Below are 26117 nucleotides of genomic sequence, written 5' to 3' on the forward strand. Positions count from 1 at the left end.
ACTCTTAGAGCCATGGACCTTATCCATGTTTAAGCTCCATCAAATCTGTAATCAATAGCACTACATGCTCCCACTTTACCACTGTACTATATACTCTACCTGTGTTTTTAAGGTAAAAACACCATTTAACCCCAGTGACACTTGAATTAAAGCAGCAGCCTCTGGAATAGCATTCCTTAGCATTAATCCCAGGAAATCTGCAATCTTCACGCTCTTTGATAGCCATGCTACATTGCTGTTTACTTGGATGGAGCAGAGAGCACAACATCAGGACATAGGAAATATTACAATGCATGATAAGAAAGGTGTGAGCTCTACAGCAAGGCCTCTAACCCTTTGCCAGTGCCAAATACATAGGGCTTAACTCAGATCTGATCACAGCAGCAAATTTATTAGCTAAAACCATGTACACTGCAGGGGGGGGGTGTATAATATGTGCAGAGAGAGTTAGATTTTGGTGCGGTGTGTTCAAACTGAAATCTAAATTGCAGTGTAAAAACAAAACAGCCAGTATTTACCCTGCACACAAACAATATAACCCACCTAAATCTCTCTGCAAATGTTATATCTGCCCCCCCCCCCATCCCTGCAGTGCACATGGTTTTGCCCACTAGCTAACAAATTTGCTGCATCTGGGAATTACAGCAGCTTAATATTTATTTTTACAGAAGGTTCAGCAAATTAAATTATTTAGTGAAATACTGTAATCATAACAGTTACAGGGATATTGTAGGTAGATTTATTGTCAGTGGATAAATGTAAAAATTAAACCCTTAGGCATAGTTCCAAAATGCTGTCATTGCAATCCAGATTTTAAGGATATCATGCTTGAGCACAGGTGACTTAATTAGAACTTCGGTCAATGTGAATTAACCATTGGACTCAACCATGGTTATCCTTAAAACCCAGGGGTCTATTTAAGATCGATCTTAATCGATGTTGGGCTTCCAGGTTGAAAAAAAACACACACATTTGTTATCACATTAAACAGACTTCCACATGAGAAAGCAGCAAGGATGCAGTGGCGTTAATGTTTCCTGGTGTCAACTTGTATTATTTCAGTAGACATTGAAATGAGGATGCATCTTGCTGCCTTTCCAATGAAGCAAGTTTAATTTAGTAATAGGTGAAAAACCATCCTTACAAAGGTGTTAATCAGAGACTTGGCTTTGTGGACACTTTTCAGAGAACAAATTTGTTAGCATAAAAATAAAGCCAGAAAATGAAGAGCTGTTTAATCACTCGATTGGATTTTTCTGCCAGCATATTTTTTTTCTCTGCAACCCACTGCTAAATTGTGCTTCCTAGCTGTTTTTTATAAAATCACTGAATCAAATCTAACTCTGATTACATCAGAGAAGGCCATGTACCCTACACCATAAGAGGAGGTTTGAAATTTTGACTTGTCTACTTAAATATCACCAAAATCTGATCACAAGGTTAATTACGTCCCTGGGTGGGATTGAACCACCAACCTTTTGGTTAATAGCCAAACACACTAACCGATTGCGCCACAGAGACACTTTGCAAAAGTCCATACTGACAAAGGCTAATAAGCATTCATCTAAAACGTTTCCTAGAAAAACTTAAAAAAGTCAATAATCTGGAGAGTTTTTGTAAGATGTTTCTTCTATCAACCAACGAAGAAACACATTGGTACTTTCCCATGATGAGTGAGTGCTTCAGGTTCTCTTGCACTTACATGTGCAGCAGAGTACTGCAATGGAAGCATGCTGGGCCCATAACCCAGAGGTAGGCAGATTGAAACTATCCTCTGCTATATGCATTTTTTTTTTGTTAATTAAAGTAATCCAAAACTGGGATTGATATTTTGTCTCTTTTATTTTTACTTAAAGTACAATAACTTTTACCATTTTAATTTGTTTTAATAGTATATTGACAGTATTGTTTTCTTTCAAAAATCCACTTCATTTTCTTTACCCTATTATTAAAATGGTAATTGACAAAAACAAACTACATTGTCACCAGAAGAGCAATACAAAATGTACAAGTGATATATTAAAATCATCTTTCCAGCTTGAATTTCAATGATGCATTGGGGCAACGATTTTGTGAGAAACATCTTCACCCTTAAATAAAGATTTTCTTAATTCCTTACCTGTGTGCTAATTAGATATCACCTTGTTTTCACATTAAACAGACTTCCACATGAGAAAGCAGCAAGGATGCAGTGGCGTTAATGTTTCCTGGTGTCAACCTGTATTATTTCAGTAGACATTGAAATGAGGATGCATCTTGCTGCCTTTCCAATGAAGCAAGTTTAATTTAGTAATAGGTGAAAAACCATCCCTACAAAGGTGTTAATCAGAGACTTGGCTTTGTGGACACTTTTCAGAGAACAAATTTGTTAGCATAAAATAAAGCCAGAAAATGAAGAGCTGTTTAATCACGCAATTTGATTTTTTTGCCAGCATATTTCTTTTTCTCTGCAACCCACTGCTAAATTGTGCTTCCTAGATGTTTTTATAAAATCATTGAATCAAATCTAACTCTGATTACATCAGAGAAGGCCAGGTACCCTACACAATAACAGGGGGTATGAAATTTGACTTGTCTACTTAAAGATCACCAAAATCTGATAACAAGGTCAATTACGTCCCTGTGTGGGATTGAACCACCAACCTTTTGGTTAATAGCCGTACACACTAACTGATTGCGCCACAGAGACACTTTGGAAAAGTCCATACTGACAAATGCTAATAAGCATTCATCTAAAACGTTTCCTAGAAAAACTTAAAAAAGTCAATAATCTAGAGAGTTTTTGTAAGATGTTTCTTCTATCAACCAACGAAGAAACACATTGGTACTTTCCCATGATGAGTGAGTGCTTCAGGATCTCTTGCACTTACATGTGCAGCAGAGTACAGCAATGGAAGCATGCTGGGCCCATAACCCAGAGGTAGGCAGATTGAAACTATCCTCTGCTATATGCATTTTTTTTTGTTAATTAAAGTAATCCAAAACTGGGATTGATATTTTGGCTCTTTTATTTTTACTTAAAGTACAATAACTTTTACCATTTTAATTTGTTTTAATAGTATATTGACAGTACTGTTTTCTTTCAAAAATCCACTTCATTTTCTTTACCCTATTATTAAAATGGTAATTGACAAAAACAAACTACATTGTCACCAGAAGAGCAATACAAAATGTACAAGTGATATATTAAAATCATCTTTCCAGCTTGAATTTCAATGATGCATTGGGGCAACGATTTTGTGAGAAACATCTTCACCCTTAAATAAAGATTTTCTTAATTCCTTACCTGTGTGCTAATTAGATATCACCTTGTTTTCACATTAAACAGACTTCCACATGAGAAAGCAGCAAGGATGCAGTGGCGTTAATGTTTCCTGGTGTCAACCTGTATTATTTCAGTAGACATTGAAATGAGGATGCATCTTGCTGCCTTTCCAATGAAGCAAGTTTAATTTAGTAATAGGTGAAAAACCATCCCTACAAAGGTGTTAATCAGAGACTTTGCTTTGTGGACACTTTTCAGAGAACAAATTTGTTAGCATAAAAATAAAGCCAGAAAATGAAGAGCTGTTTAATCACTCAATTGGATTTTTCTGCCAGCATATTTCTTTTTCTCTGCAACCCACTGCTAAATTGTGCTTCCTAGCTGTTTTTATAAAATCACTGAATCAAATCTAACTCTGATTACATCAGAGAAGGCCATGTACCCTACACCATAACAGGGGGTTTGAAATTTTGACTTGTCTACTTAAAGATCACCAAAATCTGATAACAAGGTCAATTACGTACCTGGGGGGGATTGAACCACCAACCTTTTGGTTAATAGCCGTACACACTAACTAATTGCGCCACAGAGACACATTGCAAAAGTATATACTGACAAGGGCTAATAACCATTCATCTAAAACGTTTCCTAGAAAAACTTTAAAAAGTCAATAATCTGGAGAGTTTTTGTAAGATGTTTCTTCCATCAACCAACGAAGAAACACATTGGTACTTTCCCATGATGAGTGAGTGCTTCAGGATCTCTTGCACTTACATGTGCAGCAGAGTACAACAATGGAAGCATGCTGGGCCCATAACCCAGAGGTAGGCAGATTGAAACTATCCTTTGCTATATGCTTTTTTTTTGTTAATTAAAGTAATCCAAAACTGGGATTGATATTTTGGCTCTTTTATTTTTACTTAAAGTACAATAACTTTTACCATTTTAATTTGTTTTAATAGTATATTGACAGTATTGTTTTCTTTCAAAAATCCACTTAATTTTCTTTACCCTATTATTAAAATGGTAATTGACAAAAACAAACTACATTGTCACCAGAAGAGCAATACAAAATGTACAAGTGATATATTAAAATCATCTTTCCAGCTTGAATTTCAATGATGCATTGGGGCAACGATTTTGTGAGAAACATCTTCACCCTTAAATAAAGATTTTCTTAACTCCTTACCTGTGTGATAATTAGATATCACCTTGTTTTCGCATTAAACAGACTTCCACATGAGAAAGCAGCAAGGATGCAGTGGCGTTAATGTTTCCTGGTGTCAACTTGTATTATTTCAGTAGACATTGAAATGAGGATGCATCTTGCTGCCTTTCCAATGAAGCAAGTTTAATTTAGTAATAGGTGAAAAACCATCCTTACAAAGGTGTTAATCAGAGACTTGGCTTTGTGGACACTTTTCAGAGAACAAATTTGTTAGCATAAAAATAAAGCCAGAAAATGAAGAGCTGTTTAATCACTCAATTGGATTTTTCTGCCAGCATATTTTTTTTCTCTGCAAACCACTGCTAAATTGTGCTTCCTAGCTGTTTTTATAAAATCAATGAATCAAATCTAACTCTGATTACATCAGAGAAGGCCAGGTACCCTACACCATAAGAGGGGGTTTGAAATTTTGACTTGTCTACTTAAAGATCACCAAAATCTGATAACAAGATCAATTACATCCCTGGGTGGGATTGAACCACCAACCTTTTAGTTAATAGCCGTACACACTAACTGATTGCGCCGCAAAGACACTTTGCGACAGGGTATACTGACAAAGGCTAATAAGCATTCATCTAAAACGTTTCCTAGAAAAACTTTAAAAAGTCAATAATCTGGAGAGTTTTTGTAAGATGTTTCTTCCATCAACCAACGAAGAAACACATTGGTACTTTCCCATGATGAGTGAGTGCTTCAGGATCTCTTGCACTTACATGTGCAGCAAAGTACAGCAATGGAAGCATGCTGGGCCCATAACCCAGAGGTAGGCAGATTGAAACTATCCTTTGCTATATGCTTTTTTTTTGTTAATTAAAGTAATCCAAAACTGGGATTGATATTTTGGCTCTTTTATTTTTACTTAAAGTACAATAACGTTTACCATTTTAATTTGTTTTAATAGTATATTGACAGTATTGTTTTCTTTCAAAAATCCACTTAATTTTCTTTACCCTATTATTAAAATGGTAATTGACAAAAACAAACTACATTGTCACCAGAAGAGCAATACAAAATGTACAAGTGATATATTAAAATCATCTTTTCAGCTTGAATTTCAATGATGCATTGGGGCAACGATTTTGTGAGAAACATCTTCACCCTTAAATAAAGATTTTCTTAATTCCTTACCTGTGTGCTAATTAGATATCACCTTGTTTTCGCATTAAACAGACTTCCACATGAGAAAGCAGCAAGGATGCAGTGGCGTTAATGTTTCCTGGTGTCAACTTGTATTATTTCAGTAGACATTGAAATGAGGATGCATCTTGCTGCCTTTCCAATGAAGCAAGTTTAATTTAGTAATAGGTGAAAAACCATCCCTACAAAGGTGTTAATCAGAGACTTGGCTTTGTGGACACTTTTCAGAGAACAAATTTGTTAGCATAAAAATAAAGCCAGAAAATGAAGAGCTGTTTAATCACTCAATTGGATTTTTTTTGCCAGCATATTTTTTTTCTCTGCCACCCACTGCTAAATTGTGCTTCCTAGCTGTTTTTTATAAAATCACTGAATCAAATCTAACTCTGATTACATCAGAGAAGGCCAGGTACCCTACACAATAAGAGGGGGTTTGAAATTTTGACTTGTCTACTTAAATATCACCAAAATCTGATCACAAGGTCAATTACGTTCCTGGGTGGGATTGAACCACCAACCTTTTGGTTAATAGCCTTACACACTAACCAATTGCACCACAGAAACACTTTGCAAAAAGTACATACTGACAAAGGCTAATAAGCATTCATCAAGAACGTTTCCTAGAAAAACTTTAAAAAGTCAATAATCTGGAGAGTTTTTGTAAGATGTTTCTTCCATCAACCAATGAAGAAACACATTGGTACTTTCCCATGATGAGTGAGTGCTTCAGGATCTCTTGCACTTACATGTGCAGCAGAGTACTGCAATGGAAGCATGCTGGGCCCATAACCCAGAGATAGGCAGATTGAAACTATCCTTTGCTATATGCATTTTTTTTGTTAATTTAAGTAATCAAAACTGGGATTGATATTTTTGCTCTTTTATTTTTACTTAAAGTACAATAACTTTTACCATTTTAATTTGTTTTAATAGTATATTGACAGTATTGTTTTCTTTCAAAAATCCACTTCATTTTCTTTACCCTATTATTAAAATGGTAATTGACAAAAACAAACTACATTGTCACCAGAAGAGCAATACAAAATGTACAAGTGATATATTAAAATCATCTTTCCAGCTTGAATTTCAATGATGCATTGGGGCAACGATTTTGTGAGAAACATCTTCACCCTTAAATAAAGATTTTCTTAATTCCTTACCTGTGTGCTAATTAGATATCACCTTGTTTTCACATTAAACAGACTTCCACATGAGAAAGCAGCAAGGATGCAGTGGCGTTAATGTTTCCTGGTGTCAACCTGTATTATTTCAGTAGACATTGAAATGAGGATGCATCTTGCTGCCTTTCCAATGAAGCAAGTTTAATTTAGTAATAGGTGAAAAACCATCCCTACAAAGGTGTTAATCAGAGACTTTGCTTTGTGGACACTTTTCAGAGAACAAATTTGTTAGCATAAAAATAAAGCCAGAAAATGAAGAGCTGTTTAATCACTCAATTGGATTTTTCTGCCAGCATATTTCTTTTTCTCTGCAACCCACTGCTAAATTGTGCTTCCTAGCTGTTTTTATAAAATCACTGAATCAAATCTAACTCTGATTACATCAGAGAAGGCCAGGTACCCTACACCATAACAGGGGGTTTGAAATTTTGACTTGTCTACTTAAAGATCACCAAAATCTGATTGCAAGGTCAATTACGTTCCTGGGTGGGATTGAACCACCAACCTTTTGGTTAATAGCCTTACACACTAACCAATTGCACCACAGAGACACTTTGCAAAAAGTACATACTGACAAAGGCTAATAAGCATTCATCAAGAACGTTTCCTAGAAAAACTTTGAAAAGTCAATAATCTGGAGAGTTTTTGTAAGATGTTTCTTCCATCAACCAATGAAGAAACACATTGGTACTTTCCCATGATGAGTGAGTGCTTCAGGATCTCTTGCACTTACATGTGCAGCAGAGTACTGCAATGGAAGCATGCTGGGCCCATAACCCAGAGATAGGCAGATTGAAACTATCCTTTGCTATATGCATTTTTTTTGTTAATTAAAGTAATCCAAAACTGGGATTGATATTTTTGCTCTTTTATTTTTACTTAAAGTACAATAACTTTTACCATTTTAATTTGTTTTAATAGTATATTGACAGTATTGTTTTCTTTCAAAAATCCACTTAATTTTCTTTACCCTATTATTAAAATGGTAATTGACAAAAACAAACTACATTGTCACCAGAAGAGCAATACAAAATGTACTAGTGATATATTAAAATCATCTTTCCAGCTTGAATTTCAATGATGCATTGGGGCAACGATTTTGTGAGAAACATCTTCACCCTTAAATAAAGATTTTCTTAATTCCTTACCTGTGTGATAATTAGATATCACCTTGTTTTCACATTAAACAGACTTCCACATGAGAAAGCAGCAAGGATGCAGTGGCGTTAATGTTTCCTGGTGTCAACCTGTATTATTTCAGTAGACATTGAAATGAGGATGTATCTTGCTGCCTTTCCAATGAAGCAAGTTTAATTTAGTAATAGGTGAAAAACCATCCCTACAAAGGTGTTAATCAGAGACTTGGCTTTGTGGACACTTTTCAGAGAACAAATTTGTTAGCATAAAAATAAACCAGAAAATGAAGAGCTGTTTAATCACTCAATTGGATTTTTTGCCAGCATATTTTTTTTCTCTGCAACCCACTGCTAAATTGTGCTTCCTAGCTGTTTTTTATAAAATCACTGAATCAAATCTAACTCTGATAACATCAGAGAAGGCCAGGTACCCTACACAATAAGATGGGGTTTGAAATTTTGACTTGTCTACTTAAATATCACCAAAATCTGATCACAAGGTCAATTACGTCCCTGGGTGGGATTGAACCACCAACCTTTTGGTTAATAGCCTTACACACTAACCAATTGCGCCACAGAGACACTTTGCAAAAGTACATACTGACAAAGGCTAATAAGCATTCATCTAGAACGTTTCCTAGAAAAACTTTAAAAAGTCAATAATCTGGAGAGTTTTTGTAAGATGTTTCTTCCATCAACCAATGAAGAAACACATTGGTACTTTACCATGATGAGTGAGTGCTTCAGGATCTCTTGCACTTACATGTGCAGCAGAGTACTGCAATGGAAGCATGCTGGGCCCATAACCCAGAGGTAGGTAGATTGAAACTATCCTTTGCTATATGCATTTATTTTTTGTTAATTAAAGTAATCCAAAACTGGGATTGATATTTTGGCTCTTTTATTTTTACTTAAAGTACAATAACTTTTACCATTTTAATTTGTTTTGATAGTATATTGACAGTATTGTTTTCTTTCAAAAATCCACTTAATTTTCTTTACCCTATTATTAAAATGGTAATTGACAAAAACAAACTACATTGTCACCAGAAGAGCAATACAAAATGTACAAGTGATATATTAAAATCATCTTTCCAGCTTGAATTTCAATGATGCATTGGGGCAACGATTTTGTGAGAAACATCTTCACCCTTAAATAAAGATTTTCTTAATTCCTTACCTGTGTGATAATTAGATATCACCTTGTTTTCACATTAAACAGACTTCCACATGAGAAAGCAGCAAGGATGCAGTGGCGTTAATGTTTCCTGGTGTCAACCTGTATTATTTCAGTAGACATTGAAATGAGGATGCATCTTGTTGCCTTTCCAATGAAGCAAGTTTAATTTAGTAATAGGTGAAAAACCATCCCTACAAAGGTGTTAATCAGAGACTTGGCTTTGTGGACACATTTCAGAGAACAAATTTGTTAGCATAAAAATAAAGCCAGAAAATGAAGAGCTGTTTAATCACTCAATTGTATTTTTTTGCCAGCATATTTTTTTTATCTGCAACCCACTGCTAAATTGTGCTTCCTAGCTGTTTTTTTTATAAAATCACTGAATCAAATCTAACTCTGATTACATCAGAGAAGGCTAGGTACCCTACACAATAAGAGGGGGTTTTAAATTTTGACTTGTCTACTTAAATATCACCAAAATCTGATCACAAGGTCAATTACATTCCTGGGTGGGATTGAACCACCAACCTTTTGGTTAATAGTCTTACACACTAACCAATTGCACCACAGAAACACTTTGCAAAAGTACATACTGACAAAGGCTAATAAGCATTCATCTAGAACGTTTCCTAGAAAAACTTTAAAAAGTCAATAATCTGGAGAGTTTTTGTAAGATGTTTCTTCCATCAACCAACGAAGAAACACATTGGTACTTTCCCATGATGAGTGAGTGCTTCAGGATCTCTTGCACTTACATGTGCAGCAGAGTACTGCAATGGAAGCATGCTGGGCCCATAACCCAGAGGTAGGCAGATTGAAACTATCCTTTGCTATATGCATTTTTTTTTGTTAATTAAAGTAATCCAAAACTGGGATTGATATTTTTGCTCTTTTATTTTTACTTAAAGTACAATAACTTTTACCATTTTAATTTGTTTTAATAGTATATTGACAGTATTGTTTTCTTTCAAAAATCCACTTAATTTTCTTTACCCTATTATTAAAATGGTAATTGACAAAAACAAACTACATTGTCACCAGAAGAGCAATACAAAATGTACAAGTGATATATTAAAATCATCTTTCCAGCTTGAATTTCAATGATGCATTGGGGCAACGATTTTGTGAGAAACATCTTCACCCTTAAATAAAGATTTTCTTAATTCCTTACCTGTGTGCTAATTAGATATCACCTTGTTTTCACATTAAACAGACTTCCACATGAGAAAGCAGCAAGGATGCAGTGGCGTTAATGTTTCCTGGTGTCAACCTGTATTATTTCAGTAGACATTGAAATGAGGATGCATCTTGCTGCCTTTCCAATGAAGCAAGTTTAATTTAGTAATAGGTGAAAAACCATCCCTACAAAGGTGTTAATCAGAGACTTGGCTTTGTGGACACTTTTCAGAGAACAAATTTGTTAGCATAAAAATAAAGCCAGAAAATGAAGAGCTGTTTAATCACTCAATTGGATTTTTTTGCCAGCATATTTCTTTTTCTCTGCAACCCACTGCTAAATTGTGCTTCCTAGCTGTTTTAATAAAATCACTGAATCAAATCTAACTCTGATTACATCAGAGAAGGCCAGGTACCCTACACCATAACAGGGGGTTTGAAATTTTGACTTGTCTACTTAAAGATCACCAAAATCTGATCACAAGGTCAATTACGTCCCTGGGTGTGATTGAACCACCAACCTTTTGGTTAGTAGCCGTACACGCTAACTGATTGCGCCACAGAGACACTTTGCAGAAGTAAATACTGACAAAGGCTAATAAGCATTCATCTAAAACGTTTCCTAGAAAAACTTTAAAAAGTCAATAATCTGGAGAATTTTTGTAAGATGTTTCTTCCATCAACCAACGAAGAAACACATTGGTACTTTCCCATGATGAGTGAGTGCTTCAGGATCTCTTGCACTTACATGTGCAGCAGAGTACAGCAATGGAAGCATGCTGGGCCCATAACCCAGAGGTAGGCAGATTGAAACTATCCTTTGCTATATGCTTTTTTTTTGTTAATTAAAGTAATCCAAAACTGGGATTGATATTTTGGCTCTTTTATTTTTACTTAAAGTACAATAACTTTTACCATTTTAATTTGTTTTAATAGTATATTGACAGTATTGTTTTCTTTCAAAAATCCACTTAATTTTCTTTACCCTATTATTAAAATGGTAATTGACAAAAACAAACTACATTGTCACCAGAAGAGCAATACAAAATGTACAAGTGATATATTAAAATCGTCTTTCCAGCTTGAATTTCAATGATGCATTGGGGCAACGATTTTGTGAGAAACATCTTCACCCTTAAATAAAGATTTTCTTAATTCCTTACCTGTGTGATAATTAGATATCACCTTGTTTTCGCATTAAACAGACTTCCACATGAGAAAGCAGCAAGGATGCAGTGGCGTTAATGTTTCCTGGTGTCAACTTGTATTATTTCAGTAGACATTGAAATGAGGATGCATCTTGCTGCCTTTCCAATGAAGCAAGTTTAATTTAGTAATAGGTGAAAAACCATCCTTACAAAGGTGTTAATCAGAGACTTGGCTTTGTGGACACTTTTCAGAGAACAAATTTGTTAGCATAAAAATAAAGCCAGAAAATGAAGAGCTGTTTAATCACTCAATTGGATTTTTCTGCCAGCATATTTTTTTTCTCTGCAAACCACTGCTAAATTGTGCTTCCTAGCTGTTTTTATAAAATCACTGAATCAAATCTAACTCTGATTACATCAGAGAAGGCTAGGTACCCTACACAATAAGAGGGGGTTTGAAATTTTGACTTGTCTACTTAAAAATCACCAAAATCTGATCACAAGGTCAATTACGTCCCTGGGTAGGATTTAACCACCAACCTTTTGGTTAATAGCCGTACACACTAACCAATTGCGCCACAGAGACACTTTGCAAAAAGTACATACTGACAAAGGCTAATAAGCATTCATCTAGAACGTTTCCTAGAAAAACTTTAAAAAGTCAATAATCTGGAGAGTTTTTGTAAGATGTTTCTTCCAACAACCAACAAAGAAACACATTGGTACTTTCCCATGATGAGTGAGTGCTTCAGGATCTCTTGCACTTACATGTGCAGCAGAGTACTGCAATGGAAGCATGCTGGGCCCATAACCCAGAGGTAGGCAGATTGAAACTATCCTTTGCTATATGCATTTTTTTTGTTAATTAAAGTAATCCAAAACTGGGATGGATATTTTTGCTCTTTTATTTTTACTTAAAGTACAATAACTTTTACCATTTTAATTTGTTTTAATAGTATATTGACAGTATTGTTTTCTTTCAAAAATCCACTTCATTTTCTTTACCCTATTATTAAAATGGTAATTGACAAAAACAAACTACATTGTCACCAGAAGAGCAATACAAAATGTACAAGTGATATATTAAAATCATCTTTCCAGGTTGAATTTCAATGATGCATTGGGGCAACGATTTTGTGAGAAACATCTTCACCCTTAAATAAAGATTTTCTTAATTCCTTACCTGTGTGCTAATTAGATATCACCTTGTTTTCACATTAAACAGACTTCCACATGAGAAAGCAGCAAGGATGCAGTGGCGTTAATGTTTCCTGGTGTCAACCTGTATTATTTCAGTAGACATTGAAATGAGGATGCATCTTGCTGCCTTTCCAATGAAGCAAGTTTAATTTAGTAATAGGTGAAAAACCATCCTTACAAAGGTGTTAATCAGAGACTTGGCTTTGTGGACACTTTTCAGAGAACACATTTGTTAGCATAAAAATAAAGCCAGAAAATGAAGAGCTGTTTAATCACTCAATTGGATTTTTCTGCCAGCATATTTTTTTTCTCTGCAACCTACTGCTAAATTGTGCTTCCTAGCTGTTTTTATAAAATCACTGAATCAAATCTAACTCTGATTACATCAGGGAAGGCCAGGTACCCACACCATAACAGGGGGTTTGAAATTTTGACTTGTCTACTTAAATATCACCAAAATCTGATCACAAGGTCAATTACGTTCCTGGGTGGGATTGAACCACCAACCTTTTGGTTAATAGCCAAACACACTAACCGATTGCGCCACAGAGACACGTTGCAAAAAGCTCATACTGACAAAGGCTAATAAGCATTCATCTAGAACGTTTCCTAGAAAAACTTTAAAAAGTCAATAATCTGGAGAGTTTTTGTAAGATGTTTCTTCCATCAACCAACGAAGAAACACATTGGTACTTTCCCATGATGAGTGAGTGCTTCAGGATCTCTTGCACTTACATGTGCAGCAGAGTACTGCAATGGAAGCATGCTGGGCCGATAACCCAGAGGTAGGCAGATTGAAACTACCCTCTGCTATATGCATTTTTTTTTAATTAAAGTAATCCAAAATTGGGATTGATATTTTAGCTCTTTTATTTTTACTTAAAGTACAATAACTTTTACCATTTTCATTTGTTTAATAGTATATTGACAGTATTGTTTTCTTTCAAAAATCCACTTAATTTTCTTTACCCTATTATTAAAATGGTAATTGACAAAAACAAACTACATTGTCACCAGAAGAGCAATACAAAATGTACAAGTGATATATTAAAATCATCTTTCCAGCTTGAATTTCAATGATGCATTGGGGCAACGATTTTGTGAGAAACATCTTCACCCTTAAATAAAGATTTTCTTAATTCCTTACCTGTGTGCTAATTAGATATCACCTTGTTTTCACATTAAACAGACTTCCACATGAGAAAGCAGCAAGGATGCAGTGGCGTTAATGTTTCCTGGTGTCAACCTGTATTATTTCAGTAGATATTGAAATGACGATGCATCTTGCTGCCTTTCCAATGAAGCAAGTTTAATTTAGTAATAGGTGAAAAACCATCCCTACAAAGGTGTTAATCAGATACTTGGCTTTGTGGACACTTTTCAGAGAACAAATTTGTTAGCATAAAAATAAAGCCAGAAAATAAAGAGCTGTTTAATCACTCAATTGGATTTTTTTGCCAGCATATTTCTTTTTCTCTGCAACCCACTGCTAAATTGTGCTTCCTAGCTGTTTTTTTTATAAAATCACTTAATCAAATCTAACTCTGATTACATCAGAGAAGGCCAGGTACCCTACACCACAAGAGGGGGTTTGAAATTTTGACTTGTCTACTTAAAGATCACCAAAATCTGATAACAAGGTAAATTACGTCCCTGGGTGGGATTGAACCACCAACCTTTTGGATAATAACCGAACACGCTAACTGATTGCGCCACAGTGACACTTTGCAAACGTACATTCTGACAAACGCTAATAAGCATTCATCTAGAACGTTTCCTAGAAAAACTTTAAAAAGTCAATAATCTGGAGAGTTTTTGTAAGATGTTTCTTCCATCAATCAACGAAGAACATTCAAGCTGATTTCTTGCAGCAGCTGGGCACTGTAACAGCTCCAGAGCTGCTCTGTAAGGCAACTAAAAGGGTGTGGGCCCTGCAGCACTACCTGTAGTTCGCATTGTGCGTTGGAAGGCACAAAGTAAGCAGACGGGAGAAGTCAGGATAGTGCGCAAGGGCATAGAAAGGAGCGGCTCAAGAAAAGAGAAGTGGAAACAGACAGCAAACTAGGCTGGAGAGAGACCTGAGACAAAGAGATCTGAATTATACGAGAGCCGACCAGGGGAAACACAAATTATGCAGTCGAGTTTCCCACATTTGGGGAAATCGCTGGAGCAGCACACACAGAGTGCAATGGGTGAGCCTTGCCCTGGGAGAAGCACCTTCATGATCATAGTATCTCACCTGGCAGATAAGTAGGAGTTGGGCAAGAGCTGAGGAGGGTCGCTGCTCGGGCACCCCCCTGTCAAGTGAAGGAGATCCAACTGAGGCAGCACAAGAGAACTCTCGAAAGAAGAACAAGGCTAGAGGAAGATCTGAGACACAGAAATCTGGCTTTTACCAGAGCTGACCAGAGGAAAGCACAAACACAGTCCCCCACTACCACAAATAATGCAGTCGAGTTTCCCACATTTGGGGAAATCACAGGGGTCAGCATACCCAGAATGCAATGAATGAACCTCACCCTGGGAGAACAATCTTCATGACCATGGTATCTCCTATGCAAAATAAGTATGATTTGGGATAGGGCTGGGGAGGGCCGCTGCTCAGGCACATCTCTGTCAAGTAAAGGAGATTCAACTGAGGCAGCACAAGGGAACTCTCATCTGGGGACAACAACTGCAGGGAGAACACATATTTTCAGATGAACATGGGAGGGCAGAAGGCTGCCTAATACTGAAGCACCCCCAAACAACAAACCAAATGCAACAACTAGTACAAGCATTCCTGGGGGAAGGCCTGCAGCAGATGGATTTGCATATGGTGATGTCATCCAAACAGTGGGTCAAAGTTGGCTTCAACCCTCGTCTGCATATGAAAAGAGAAAAGGGGCGTGCAGGGCATGGCGGCCTTTTGCGGCGCTTGGATGACCCCTAGTTCGCATTAAACACCTCCACCCTACTTCGGTGTGGGGCTCATGTTGGCTATGCCCCAGCCCATGAAGCATTCAAGCTGATTACTTGCAGCAGCTGGGCACTGTAATAGCTCCAGAGCTGCTCTGTAAGGCAAGTAAAAGGGTGTGGGCCCTGCAGCACTACCTGTAGTTCGCATTGTGCGTTGGAAGGCACAAAGTAAGCAGATGGGAGAAGTCAAGATAATGCGCAAGGGCATAGAAGGGAGCGGCTCAAGAAAAGAGAAGTTGAAACAGACAGCAAACTAGGCTGGAGAGAGACCTGAGACAAACAGATCTGAATTATACGAGAGCCGACCAGAGGAAACACAAATTATGCAGTCAAGTTTCCCACATTTGGGGAAATCGCAGGAGCAGCACACCCAGAGTGCAATGGGTGAGCCTTGCCCTGGGAGAAGCACCTTGCTGATCATAGTATCTCACCTGGCAGGTAAGTAGGAGTTGGGCTAGAGCTGGGGAGGGTCGCTGCTCGGGCACCCCCCTGTCAAGTGAAGGAGATCCAACTGAGGCAGCAAAAGGGAACTCTCGAAAGAAGAACAAGGCTAGAGGAAGATCTGAGACAAAGAAATCTGACTTTTACCAGAGCTGAGCAGAGGAAAGCACAAACACAGTCCCCCACTACCACAAATAATGCAGTCGAGTTTCCCACATTTGGGGAAATCACAGGGGTCAGCATACCCAGAATGCAATGAATGAACCTCACCCTGGGAGAACAATCTTCATGACCATGGTATCTCCTATGCAAAATAAGTATGATTTGGGATAGGGCTGGGGAGGGCCGCTGCTCAGGCACATCTCTGTCAAGTAAAGGAGATTCAACTGAGGCAGCACAAGGGAACTCTCATCTGGGGACAACAACTGCAGGGAGAACACATATTTTCAGATGAACATGGGAGGGCAGAAGGCTGCCTAATACTGAAGCACCCCCAAACAACAAACCAAATGCAACAACTAGTGCAAGCATTCCTGGGGGAAGGCCTGCAGCAGATTGATTTGCATATGGTAATGCCATCCAAGCAGTGGGTCAAAGTTGGCTTCAACCCTCGTCTGCATATGAAAAGAGAAAAGGGGCGTGCAGGGCATGGCGGCCTTTTGCGGCGCTTGGGTAACCCTTAGTTCGCATTAAACACCCCCACCCTCCTTCGGTGTGGGGCTCATGTTGGCAATGCCCCAGCCCCTGAAGCATTCAAGCTGATTTCTTGCAGCAGCTGGGCACTGTAACAGCTCCAGATCTGCTCTGTGAGGCAAGTAAAAGGGTGTGGGCCCTGCAGCACTACCTGTAGTTTGCATTGTGTGTTGGAAGGCACAAAGTAAGCAGACGGGAGAAGTCAGGATAGTGCGCAAGGGGATAGAAGGGAGCGGCTCAAGAAAAGAGAAGTGGAAACAGACAGCAAACTAGGCTGGAGAGAGACCTGAGACAAAGAGATCTGAATTATACGAGAGCCGACCAGGGGAAACACAAATTATGCAGTCAAGTTTCCCACATTTGGGGAAATCACAGGGGCAGCACACCCAGAGTGCAATGGGTGAGCCTTGCCCTGGGAGAAGCACCTACATGATCATAGTATCTCACCTGGCAGGTAAGTAGGAGTTGGGCTAGAGCTGCGAAGGGTCGCTGCTCGGGTACCCCCCTGTCAAGTGAAGGAGATCCAACTGAGGCAGCACAAGGGAACTCTCGAAAGAGGAACAAGGCTAGAGGAAGATCTGAGACAAAGAAATCTGATTTTTACCAGAGTTGACCAGAAGAAAGCACAAACACAGTCCCCCACTACCACAAATAATGCAGTTGAGTTTCCCACATTTGGGGAAATCACAGGGGTCAGCATACCCAGAATGCAATGAATGAACCTCACCCTGTTAGAACAATCTTCATGACCATGGTATCTCCTATGCAAAATAAGTATGATTTGGGATAGGGCTGGGGAGGGCCGCTGCTCAGGCACATCTCTGTCAAGTAAAGGAGATTCAACTGAGGCAGCACAAGGGAACTCTCATCTGGGGACAACAACTGCAGGGAGAACACATATTTTCAGATGAACATGGGAGGGCAGAAGGCTGCCTAATACTGAAGCACCCCCAAACAACAAACCAAATGCAACAACTAGTGCAAGCATTCCTGGGGGAAGGCCTGCAGCAGATGGATTTGCATATGGTGATGTCATCCAAGCAGTGGGTCAAAGTTGGCTTCAACCCTCATCTGCATATGAAAAGAAAAAAGGGATGTGCAGGGCATGGCGTCCTTTTGTGGCGCTTGGATGACCCCTAATTCGCATTAAACATCTCCACCCTCCTTCGGTGTGGGGCTCATGTTGGCTATGCCCCAGCCCCTGAAGCATTCAAGATGATTTCTTGCAGCAGCTGGGCACTGTAACAGCTCCAGAGCTGCTCTGTAAAGCATGTAAAAGGGTGTGGGCCCTGCAGCACTACCTGTAGTATGCATTGTGCGTTGGAAGGCACAAAGTAAGCAGACGGGAGAGGTCAGGATAGTGCGCAAGGGCATAGAAGGGAGCGGCTCAAGAAAAGAGAAGTGGAAACAGACAGCAAACTAGGCTGGAGAAAGACCTGAGACAAAGAGATCTGAATTATATGAGAGCCGACCAGAGGAAACACAAATTATGCCGTCAAGTGTCCCACATTTGGGGAAATCGCAGGAGCAGCACACCCAGAGTGCAATGGGTGAGCCTTGCCCTGGGAGAAGCACCTTCCTGATCATAGTATCTCACCTGGCAGGTAAATAGGAGTTGGGCTAGAGCTGGGGAGGGTCGCTGCTCGTGCACCCCCCTGTCAAGTGAAGGAGATCCAACTGAGGCAGCACAAGGGAACTCTCGAAAGAAGAACAAGGCTAGAGGAAGATCTGAGACAAAGAAATCTGACTTTTACCAGAGCTGACCAGAGGAAAGCACAAACACAGTCCCCCACTACCACAAATAATGCAGTTGAGTTTCCCACATTTGGGGAAATCACAGGGGTCAGCATACCCAGAATGCAATGAATGAACCTCACCCTGGGAGAACAATCTTCATGACCATGGTATCTCCTATGCAAAATAAGTATGATTTGGGATAGGGCTGGGGAGGGCCGCTGCTCAGGCACATCTCTGTCAAGTAAAGGAGATTCAACTGAGGCAGCACAAGGGAACTCTCATCTGGGGACAACAACTGCAGGGAGAACACATATTTTCAGATGAACATGGGAGGGCAGAAGGCTGCCTAATACTGAAGCACCCCCAAACAACAAACCAAATGCAACAACTAGTGCAAGCATTCCTGGGGGAAGGCCTGCAGCAGATTGATTTGCATATGGTAATGCCATCCAAGCAGTGGGTCAAAGTTGGCTTCAACCCTCGTCTGCATATCAAAAAAGAGAAAAGGGGCGTGCAGGGCATGGCGGCCTTTTGCGGCGCTTGGATGACCCCTAGTTCGCATTAAACACCTCCACCCTCCTTCGGTGTGGGGCTCATGTTGGCTATGCCCCAGCCCCTGAAGCATTCAAGCTGATTTCTTGCAGCAGCTGGGCACTGTAAAAGCTCCAGAGCTGCTCTGTAAGGCAAGTAAAAGGGTGTGGGCCCTGCAGCACTACCTGTAGTTTGCATTGTGCATTGGAAGGCACAAAGTAAGCAGACGGGAGAAGTCAGGATAGTGCGCAAGGGCATAGAAGGGAGCGGCTCAAGAAAAGAGAAGTGGAAACAGACAGCAAACTATACTGGAGAGAGACCTGAGACAAAGAGATCTGAATTATACGAGAGCCGACCAGGGGAAAAACAAATTATGCAGTCAAGTGTCCCACATTTGGGGAAATTGCAGGAGCAGCACACCCAGAGTGCAATGGGTGAGCCTTGCCCTGGGAGTAGCATCTTCATGATCATAGTATCTCACCTGGCAGGTAAGTAGGAGTTGGGCTAGAGCTGGGGAAGGTCGCTGCTCGGGCACCCCCCTGTCAAGTGAAGGAGATCCAACTGAGGCAGCACAAGGGAACTCTTGAAAGAGGAACAAGGCTAGAGGAAGATCTGAGACAAAGAAATCTGACTTTTACCAGAGCTGACCAGAGGAAAGCACAAACACAGTCCCCCACTACCACAAATAATGCAGTCGAGTTTCCCACATTTGGGGAAATCACAGGGGTCAGCATACCCAGAATGCAATGAATGAACCTCACCCTGGGAGAACAATCTTCATGACCATGGTATCTCCTATGCAAAATAAGTATGATTTGGGATAGGGCTGGTGAGGGCCGCTGCTCAGGCACATCTATGTCAAGTAAAGGAGATTCAACTGAGGCAGCACAAGGGAACTCTCATCTGGGGACAACAACTGCAGGGAGAACACATATTTTCAGATGAACATGGGAGGGCAGAAGGCTGCCTAATACTGAAGCACCCCCAAACAACAAACCAAATGCAACAACTAGTACAAGCATTCCTGGGGGAAGGCCTGCAGCAGATGGATTTGCATATGGTGATGTCATCCAAGCAGTGGGTCAAAGTTGGCTTCAACCCTCATCTGCATATGAAAAGAGAAAAGGGGCTTGCAGGGCATGGCGGCCTTTTGCGGCGCTTGGATGACCCCTAGTTCGCATTAAACACCTCCACCCTCATTCGGTGTGGGGCTCATGTTGGCTATGCCCCAGCCCCTGAAGCATTCAAGCTGATTTCTTGCAGCAGCTGGGCACTGTAACAGCTCCAGAGTTGCTCTGTAAGGCAAGTAAAAGGGTGTGGGCCCTGCAGCACTACCTGTAGTTCGCATTGTGCGTTGGAAGGCACAAAGTAAGCAGACGGGAGAAGTCAGGATAGTGCGCAAGGGCATAGAAGGGAGCGGCTCAAGAAAAGAGAAGTGGAAACAGACAGCAAACTAGGCTGGAGAGAGACCTGAGACAAAGAGATCTGAATTATATGAGAGCCGACCAGGGGAAACACAAATTATGCAGTCAAGTTTCCCACATTTGGGGAAATCAAAGGGGCAGCACACCCAGAGTGCAATGGGTGAGCCTTGCCCTGGGAGAAGCACCTACATGATCATAGTATCTCACCTGGCAGGTAAGTAGGAGTTGGGCTAGAGCTGGGGAGGGTCGCTGCTCGGGCACCCCCCTGTCAAGTGAAGGAGATCCAACTGAGGCAGCACAAGGGAACTCTCGAAAGAAGAACAAGGCTAGAGGAAGATCTGAGACAAAGAAATCTGACTTTTACCAGAGCTGACCAGAGGAAAGCACAAACACAGTCCCCCACTACCACAAATAATGCAGTCGAGTTTCCCACATTTGGGGAAATCACAGGGGTCATCATACCCAGAATGCAATGAATGAACCTCACCCTGGGAGAACAATCTTCATGACCATGATATCTCCTATGCAAAATAAGTATGATTTGGGATAGGGCTGGGGAGGGCCGCTGCTCAGGCACATCTCTGTCAAGTAAAGGCGATTCAACTGAGGCAGCACAAGGGAACTCTCATCTGGGGACAACAACTGCAGGGAGAACACATATTTTCAGATGAACATGGGAGGGCAGAAGGCTGCCTAATACTGAAGCACCCCCAAACAACAAACCAAATGCAACAACTAGTGCAAGCATTCCTGGGGGAAGGCCTGCAGCAGATGGATTTGCATATGGTGATGTCATCCAAGCAGTGGGTCAAAATTGGCTTCAACCCTCGTCTGCATATGAAAAGAAAAAAGGGATGTGCAGGGCATGGCGGCCTTTTGCAGCGCTTGCATGACCCCTAATTCGCATTAAACACCTCCACCCTCCTTCGGTGTGGGGCTCATGTTGGCTATGCCCCAGCACCTGAAGCATTCAAGCTGATTTCTTGCAGCAGCTGGGCACTGTAACAGCTCCAGAGCTGCTCTGTAAGGCAACTAAAAGGGTGTGGGCCCTGCAGCACTACCTGTAGTTCGCATTGTGCGTTGGAAGGCACAAAGTAAGCAGACGGGAGAAGTCAGGATAGTGCGCAAGGGCATAGAAGGGAGCGGTTCAAGAAAAGAGAAGTGGAAACAGACAGCAAACTAGGCTGGAGAGAGACCTGAGACAAAGAGATCTGAATTTTACGAGAGCCGACCAGAGGAAACACAAATTATGCAGTCAAGTGTCCCACATTTGGGGAAATCGCAGGAGCAGCACACCAAGAGTGCAATGGGTGAGCCTTGCCCTGGGAGAAGCACCTTCCTGATCATAGTATCTCACCTGGCAGGTAAGTAGGAGTTGGGCTAGAGCTGGGGAGGGTTGCTGCTCGGGCACCCCCCTGTCAAGTGAAGGAGATCCAACTGAGGCAGCACAAGGGAACTCTCGAAAGAAGAACAAGGCTAGAGGAAGATCTGAGACAAAGAAATCTGACTTTTACCAGAGCTGACCAGAGGAAAGCACAAACACAGTCCCCCTCTACCACAAATAATGCAGTCGAGTTTTCCACATTTGGGGAAATCACAGGGGTCATCATACCCAGAATGCAATGAATGAACCTCACCCTGGGAGAACAATCTTCATGACCATGATATCTCCTATGCAAAATAAGTATGATTTGGGATAGGGCTGGGGAGGGCCGCTGCTCAGGCACATCTCTGTCAAGTAAAGGCGATTCAACTGAGGCAGCACAAGGGAACTCTCATCTGGGGACAACAACTGCAGGGAGAACACATATTTTCAGATGAACATGGGAGGGCAGAAGGCTGCCTAATACTGAAGCACCCCCAAACAACAAACCAAATGCAACAACTAGTGCAAGCATTCCTGGGGGAAGGCCTGCAGCAGATGGATTTGCATATGGTGATGTCATCCAAGCAGTGGGTCAAAATTGGCTTCAACCCTCGTCTGCATATGAAAAGAAAAAAGGGATGTGCAGGGCATGGCGGCCTTTTGCAGCGCTTGCATGACCCCTAATTCGCATTAAACACCTCCACCCTCCTTCGGTGTGGGGCTCATGTTGGCTATGCCCCAGCACCTGAAGCATTCAAGCTGATTTCTTGCAGCAGCTGGGCACTGTAACAGCTCTAGAGCTGCTCTGTAAGGCAACTAAAAGGGTGTGGGCCCTGCAGCACTACCTGTAGTTCGCATTGTGCGTTGGAAGGCACAAAGTAAACAGACGGGAGAAGTCAGGATAGTGCGCAAGGGCATAGAAGGGAGCGGTTCAAGAAAAGAGAAGTGGAAACAGACAGCAAACTAGGCTGGAGAGAGACCTGAGACAAAGAGATCTGAATTTTACGAGAGCCGACCAGAGGAAACACAAATTATGCAGTCAAGTGTCCCACATTTGGGGAAATCGCAGGAGCAGCACACCCAGAGTGCAATGGGTGAGCCTTGCCCTGGGAGAAGCACCTTCCTGATCATAGTATCTCACCTGGCAGGTAAGTAGGAGTTGGGCTAGAGCTGGGGAGGGTCGCTGCTCGGGCACCCCCCTGTCAAGTGAAGGAGATCCAACTGAGGCAGCACAAGGGAACTCTCGAAAGAAGAACAAGGCTAGAGGAAGATCTGAGACAAAGAAATCTGACTTTTACCAGAGCTGACCAGAGGAAAGCACAAACACAGTCCCCCTCTACCACAAATAATGCAGTCGAGTTTTCCACATTTGGGGAAATCACAGGGGTCATCATACCCAGAATGCAATGAATGAACCTCACCCTGGGAGAACAATCTTCATGACCATGATATCTCCTATGCAAAATAAGTATGATTTGGGATAGGGCTGGGGAGGGCCGCTGCTCAGGCACATCTCTGTCAAGTAAAGGCGATTCAACTGAGGCAGCACAAGGGAACTCTCATCTGGGGACAACAACTGCAGGGAGAACATATATTTTCAGATGAACATGGGAGGGCAGAAGGCTGCCTAATACTGAAGCACCCCCAAACAACAAACCAAATGCAACAACTAGTACAAGCATTCCTGGGGGAAGGCCTGCAGCAGATGGATTTGCATATGGTGATGTCATCCAAGCAGTGGGTCAAAGTTGGCTTCAACCCTCGTCTGCATATGAAAAGAAAAAAGGGATGTGCAGGGCATGGCGTCCTTTTGTGGCGCTTGGATGACCCTTAATTCGCATTAAACATCTCCACCCTCCTTCGGTGTGGGGCTCATGTTGGCTATGCCCCAGCCCGTGAAGCATTCAAGATGATTTCTTGCAGCAGCTGGGCACTGTAACAGCTCCAGAGCTGTTCTGTAAAGCATGTAAAAGGGTGTGGGCCCTGCAGCACTACCTGTAGTATGCATTGTGCGTTGGAAGGCACAAAGTAAGCAGACGGGAGAGGTCAGGATAGTGCGCAAGGGCATAGAAGGGAGCGGCTCAAGAAAAGAGAAGTGGAAACAGACAGCAAACTAGGCTGGAGAAAGACCTGAGACAAAGAGATCTGAATTATACGAGAGCCGACCAGAGGAAACACAAATTATGCAGTCAAGTTTCCCACATTTGGGGAAATCGCAGGAGCAGCACACCCAGAGTGCAATGGGTGAGCCTTGCCCTGGGAGAAGCACCTTCCTGATCATAGTATCTCACCTGGCAGGTAAGTAGGAGTTGGGCAAGAGCTGGGGAGGGTCGCTGCTCGGGCACCCGCCTGTCAAGTGAAGGAGATCCAACTGAGGCAGCACAAGGGAACTCTCGAAAGAAGAACAAGGCTAGAGGAAGATCTGAGACAAAGAAATCTGACTTTTACCAGAGCTGAGCAGAGGAAAGCACAAACACAGTCCCCCACTACCACAAATAATGCAGTCGAGTTTCCCACATTTGGGGAAATCACAGGGGTCAGCATACCCAGAATGCAATGAATGAACCTCACCCTGGGAGAACAATCTTCATGACCATGGTATCTCCTATGCAAAATAAGTATGATTTGGGATAGGGCTGGGGAGGGCCGCTGCTCAGGCACATCTCTGTCAAGTAAAGGAGATTCAACTGAGGCAGCACAAGGGAACTCTCATCTGGGGACAACAACTGCAGGGAGAACACATATTTTCAGATGAACATGGGAGGGCAGAAGGCTGCCTAATACTGAAGCACCCCCAAACAACAAACCAAATGCAACAACTAGTGCAAGCATTCCTGGGGGAAGGCCTGCAGCAGATTGATTTGCATATGGTAATGCCATCCAAGCAGTGGGTCAAAGTTGGCTTCAACCCTCGTCTGCATATGAAAAGAGAAAAGGGGCGTGCAGGGCATGGCGGCCTTTTGCGGCGCTTGGGTGACCCTTAGTTCGCATTAAATACCCCCACCCTCCTTCGGTGTGGGGCTCATGTTGGCAATGCCCCAGCCCCTGAAGCATTCAAGCTGATTTCTTGCAGCAGCTGGGTACTGTAACAGCTCCAGAGCTGCTCTGTGAGGCAAGTAAAAGGGTGTGGGCCCTGCAGCACTACCTGTAGTTTGCATTTTGTGTTGGAAAGCACAAAGTAAACAGACGGGAGAAGTCAGGATAGTGCGCAAGGGCATAGAAGGGAGCGGCTCAAGAAAAGAGAAGTGGAAACAGACAGCAAACTAGGCTGGAGAGAGACCTGAGACAAAGAGATCTGAATTATACGAGAGACGACCAGGGGAAACACAAATTATGCAGTCAAGTTTCCCACATTTGGGGAAATCACAGGGGCAGCACACCCAGAGTGCAATGGGTGAGCCTTGCCCTGGGAGAAGCACCTACATGATCATAGTATCTCACCTGGCAGGTAAGTAGGAGTTGGGCTAGAGCTGGGGAGGGTCGCTGCTCGGGTACCCCCCTGTCAAGTGAAGGAGATCCAACTGAGGCAGCACAAGGGAACTCTCGAAAGAGGAACAAGGCTAGAGGAAGATCTGAGACAAAGAAATCTGATTTTTACCAGAGTTGACCAGAAGAAAGCACAAACACAGTCCCCCACTACCACAAATAATGCAGTCGAGTTTCCCACATTTGGGGAAATCACAGGGGTCAGCATACCCAGAATGCAATGAATGAACCTCACCCTGGGAGAACAATCTTCATGACCATGGTATCTCCTATGCAAAATAAGTATGATTTGGGATAGGGCTGGGGAGGGCCGCTGCTCAGGCACATCTCTGTCAAGTAAAGGAGATTCAACTGAGGCAGCACAAGGGAACTCTTATCTGGGGACAACAACTGCAGGGAGAACACATATTTTCAGATGAACATGGGAGGGCAGAAGGCTGCCTAATACTGAAGCACCCCCAAACAACAAACCAAATGCAACAACTAGTGCAAGCATTCCTGGGGGAAGACCTGCAGCAGATGGATTTGCATATGGTAATGTCATCCAAGCAGTGGGTCAAAGTTGGCTTCAACCCTCGTCTGCATATGAAAAGAAAAAAGGGATGTGCAGGGCATGGTGTCCTTTTGTGGCGCTTGGATTACCCCTCCTTCGGTGTGGGGCTCATGTTGGCTATGCCCCAGCCCCTGAAGCATTCAAGATGATTTCTTGCAGCAGCTGGGCACTGTAACATCTCCAGAGTTGCTCTGTAAAGCATGTAAAAGGGTGTGGGCCCTGCAGCACTACCTGTAGTATGCATTGTGCGTTGGAAGGCACAAAGTAAGCAGACGGG

The 26117-nt window shown here is 41.8% G+C and overlaps 20 non-coding genes and 1 pseudogene across 20 annotated transcripts; all 21 read right to left on the reverse strand.

The window, feature by feature from the left end:
* Positions 1-1447: 1447 nt before the first annotated feature.
* TRNAN-AUU (transfer RNA asparagine (anticodon AUU)) lies at positions 1448-1521 on the reverse strand. The gene has a single exon. It is a non-coding gene; the product is annotated as a tRNA-Asn (tRNA).
* Positions 1522-14742: 13221 nt separating this feature from the next.
* LOC135007609 (U1 spliceosomal RNA) lies at positions 14743-14905 on the reverse strand. Its single transcript, XR_010207545.1, has one exon. It is a non-coding gene; the product is annotated as a U1 spliceosomal RNA (small nuclear RNA).
* Positions 14906-15057: 152 nt separating this feature from the next.
* LOC135007606 (U1 spliceosomal RNA) lies at positions 15058-15221 on the reverse strand. The gene has a single exon (XR_010207542.1). It is a non-coding gene; the product is annotated as a U1 spliceosomal RNA (small nuclear RNA).
* Positions 15222-15892: 671 nt separating this feature from the next.
* Positions 15893-16055, reverse strand: LOC135007603 (U1 spliceosomal RNA). The gene has a single exon (XR_010207539.1). It is a non-coding gene; the product is annotated as a U1 spliceosomal RNA (small nuclear RNA).
* A 152-nt stretch (positions 16056-16207) lies between these two features.
* On the reverse strand, positions 16208-16371 carry LOC135007614 (U1 spliceosomal RNA). The gene has a single exon (XR_010207549.1). It is a non-coding gene; the product is annotated as a U1 spliceosomal RNA (small nuclear RNA).
* Positions 16372-17042: 671 nt separating this feature from the next.
* LOC135007605 (U1 spliceosomal RNA) lies at positions 17043-17205 on the reverse strand. Its single transcript, XR_010207541.1, has one exon. It is a non-coding gene; the product is annotated as a U1 spliceosomal RNA (small nuclear RNA).
* A 152-nt stretch (positions 17206-17357) lies between these two features.
* LOC135007601 (U1 spliceosomal RNA) lies at positions 17358-17521 on the reverse strand. The gene has a single exon (XR_010207537.1). It is a non-coding gene; the product is annotated as a U1 spliceosomal RNA (small nuclear RNA).
* Positions 17522-18192: 671 nt separating this feature from the next.
* LOC135007612 (U1 spliceosomal RNA) lies at positions 18193-18355 on the reverse strand. Its single transcript, XR_010207547.1, has one exon. It is a non-coding gene; the product is annotated as a U1 spliceosomal RNA (small nuclear RNA).
* A 152-nt stretch (positions 18356-18507) lies between these two features.
* Positions 18508-18671, reverse strand: LOC135007594 (U1 spliceosomal RNA). The gene has a single exon (XR_010207531.1). It is a non-coding gene; the product is annotated as a U1 spliceosomal RNA (small nuclear RNA).
* Positions 18672-19344: 673 nt separating this feature from the next.
* Positions 19345-19507, reverse strand: LOC135007608 (U1 spliceosomal RNA). The gene has a single exon (XR_010207544.1). It is a non-coding gene; the product is annotated as a U1 spliceosomal RNA (small nuclear RNA).
* A 152-nt stretch (positions 19508-19659) lies between these two features.
* LOC135007615 (U1 spliceosomal RNA) lies at positions 19660-19823 on the reverse strand. Its single transcript, XR_010207550.1, has one exon. It is a non-coding gene; the product is annotated as a U1 spliceosomal RNA (small nuclear RNA).
* A 692-nt stretch (positions 19824-20515) lies between these two features.
* LOC135007610 (U1 spliceosomal RNA) lies at positions 20516-20657 on the reverse strand (annotated as a pseudogene).
* Positions 20658-20809: 152 nt separating this feature from the next.
* Positions 20810-20973, reverse strand: LOC135007597 (U1 spliceosomal RNA). The gene has a single exon (XR_010207534.1). It is a non-coding gene; the product is annotated as a U1 spliceosomal RNA (small nuclear RNA).
* Positions 20974-21644: 671 nt separating this feature from the next.
* LOC135007613 (U1 spliceosomal RNA) lies at positions 21645-21807 on the reverse strand. Its single transcript, XR_010207548.1, has one exon. It is a non-coding gene; the product is annotated as a U1 spliceosomal RNA (small nuclear RNA).
* A 152-nt stretch (positions 21808-21959) lies between these two features.
* Positions 21960-22123, reverse strand: LOC135007599 (U1 spliceosomal RNA). The gene has a single exon (XR_010207535.1). It is a non-coding gene; the product is annotated as a U1 spliceosomal RNA (small nuclear RNA).
* A 671-nt stretch (positions 22124-22794) lies between these two features.
* Positions 22795-22957, reverse strand: LOC135007604 (U1 spliceosomal RNA). Its single transcript, XR_010207540.1, has one exon. It is a non-coding gene; the product is annotated as a U1 spliceosomal RNA (small nuclear RNA).
* Positions 22958-23109: 152 nt separating this feature from the next.
* On the reverse strand, positions 23110-23273 carry LOC135007600 (U1 spliceosomal RNA). Its single transcript, XR_010207536.1, has one exon. It is a non-coding gene; the product is annotated as a U1 spliceosomal RNA (small nuclear RNA).
* Positions 23274-23944: 671 nt separating this feature from the next.
* Positions 23945-24107, reverse strand: LOC135007602 (U1 spliceosomal RNA). Its single transcript, XR_010207538.1, has one exon. It is a non-coding gene; the product is annotated as a U1 spliceosomal RNA (small nuclear RNA).
* Positions 24108-24259: 152 nt separating this feature from the next.
* Positions 24260-24423, reverse strand: LOC135007616 (U1 spliceosomal RNA). Its single transcript, XR_010207551.1, has one exon. It is a non-coding gene; the product is annotated as a U1 spliceosomal RNA (small nuclear RNA).
* A 671-nt stretch (positions 24424-25094) lies between these two features.
* On the reverse strand, positions 25095-25257 carry LOC135007607 (U1 spliceosomal RNA). The gene has a single exon (XR_010207543.1). It is a non-coding gene; the product is annotated as a U1 spliceosomal RNA (small nuclear RNA).
* A 152-nt stretch (positions 25258-25409) lies between these two features.
* Positions 25410-25573, reverse strand: LOC135007596 (U1 spliceosomal RNA). Its single transcript, XR_010207533.1, has one exon. It is a non-coding gene; the product is annotated as a U1 spliceosomal RNA (small nuclear RNA).
* Between the last annotated feature and the right edge of the window lie 544 nt (positions 25574-26117).

This window comes from Pseudophryne corroboree, unplaced genomic scaffold (genome assembly GCF_028390025.1).
Source record: "Pseudophryne corroboree isolate aPseCor3 unplaced genomic scaffold, aPseCor3.hap2 scaffold_2195, whole genome shotgun sequence".
Classification (NCBI taxonomy): domain Eukaryota; kingdom Metazoa; phylum Chordata; class Amphibia; order Anura; family Myobatrachidae; genus Pseudophryne; species Pseudophryne corroboree.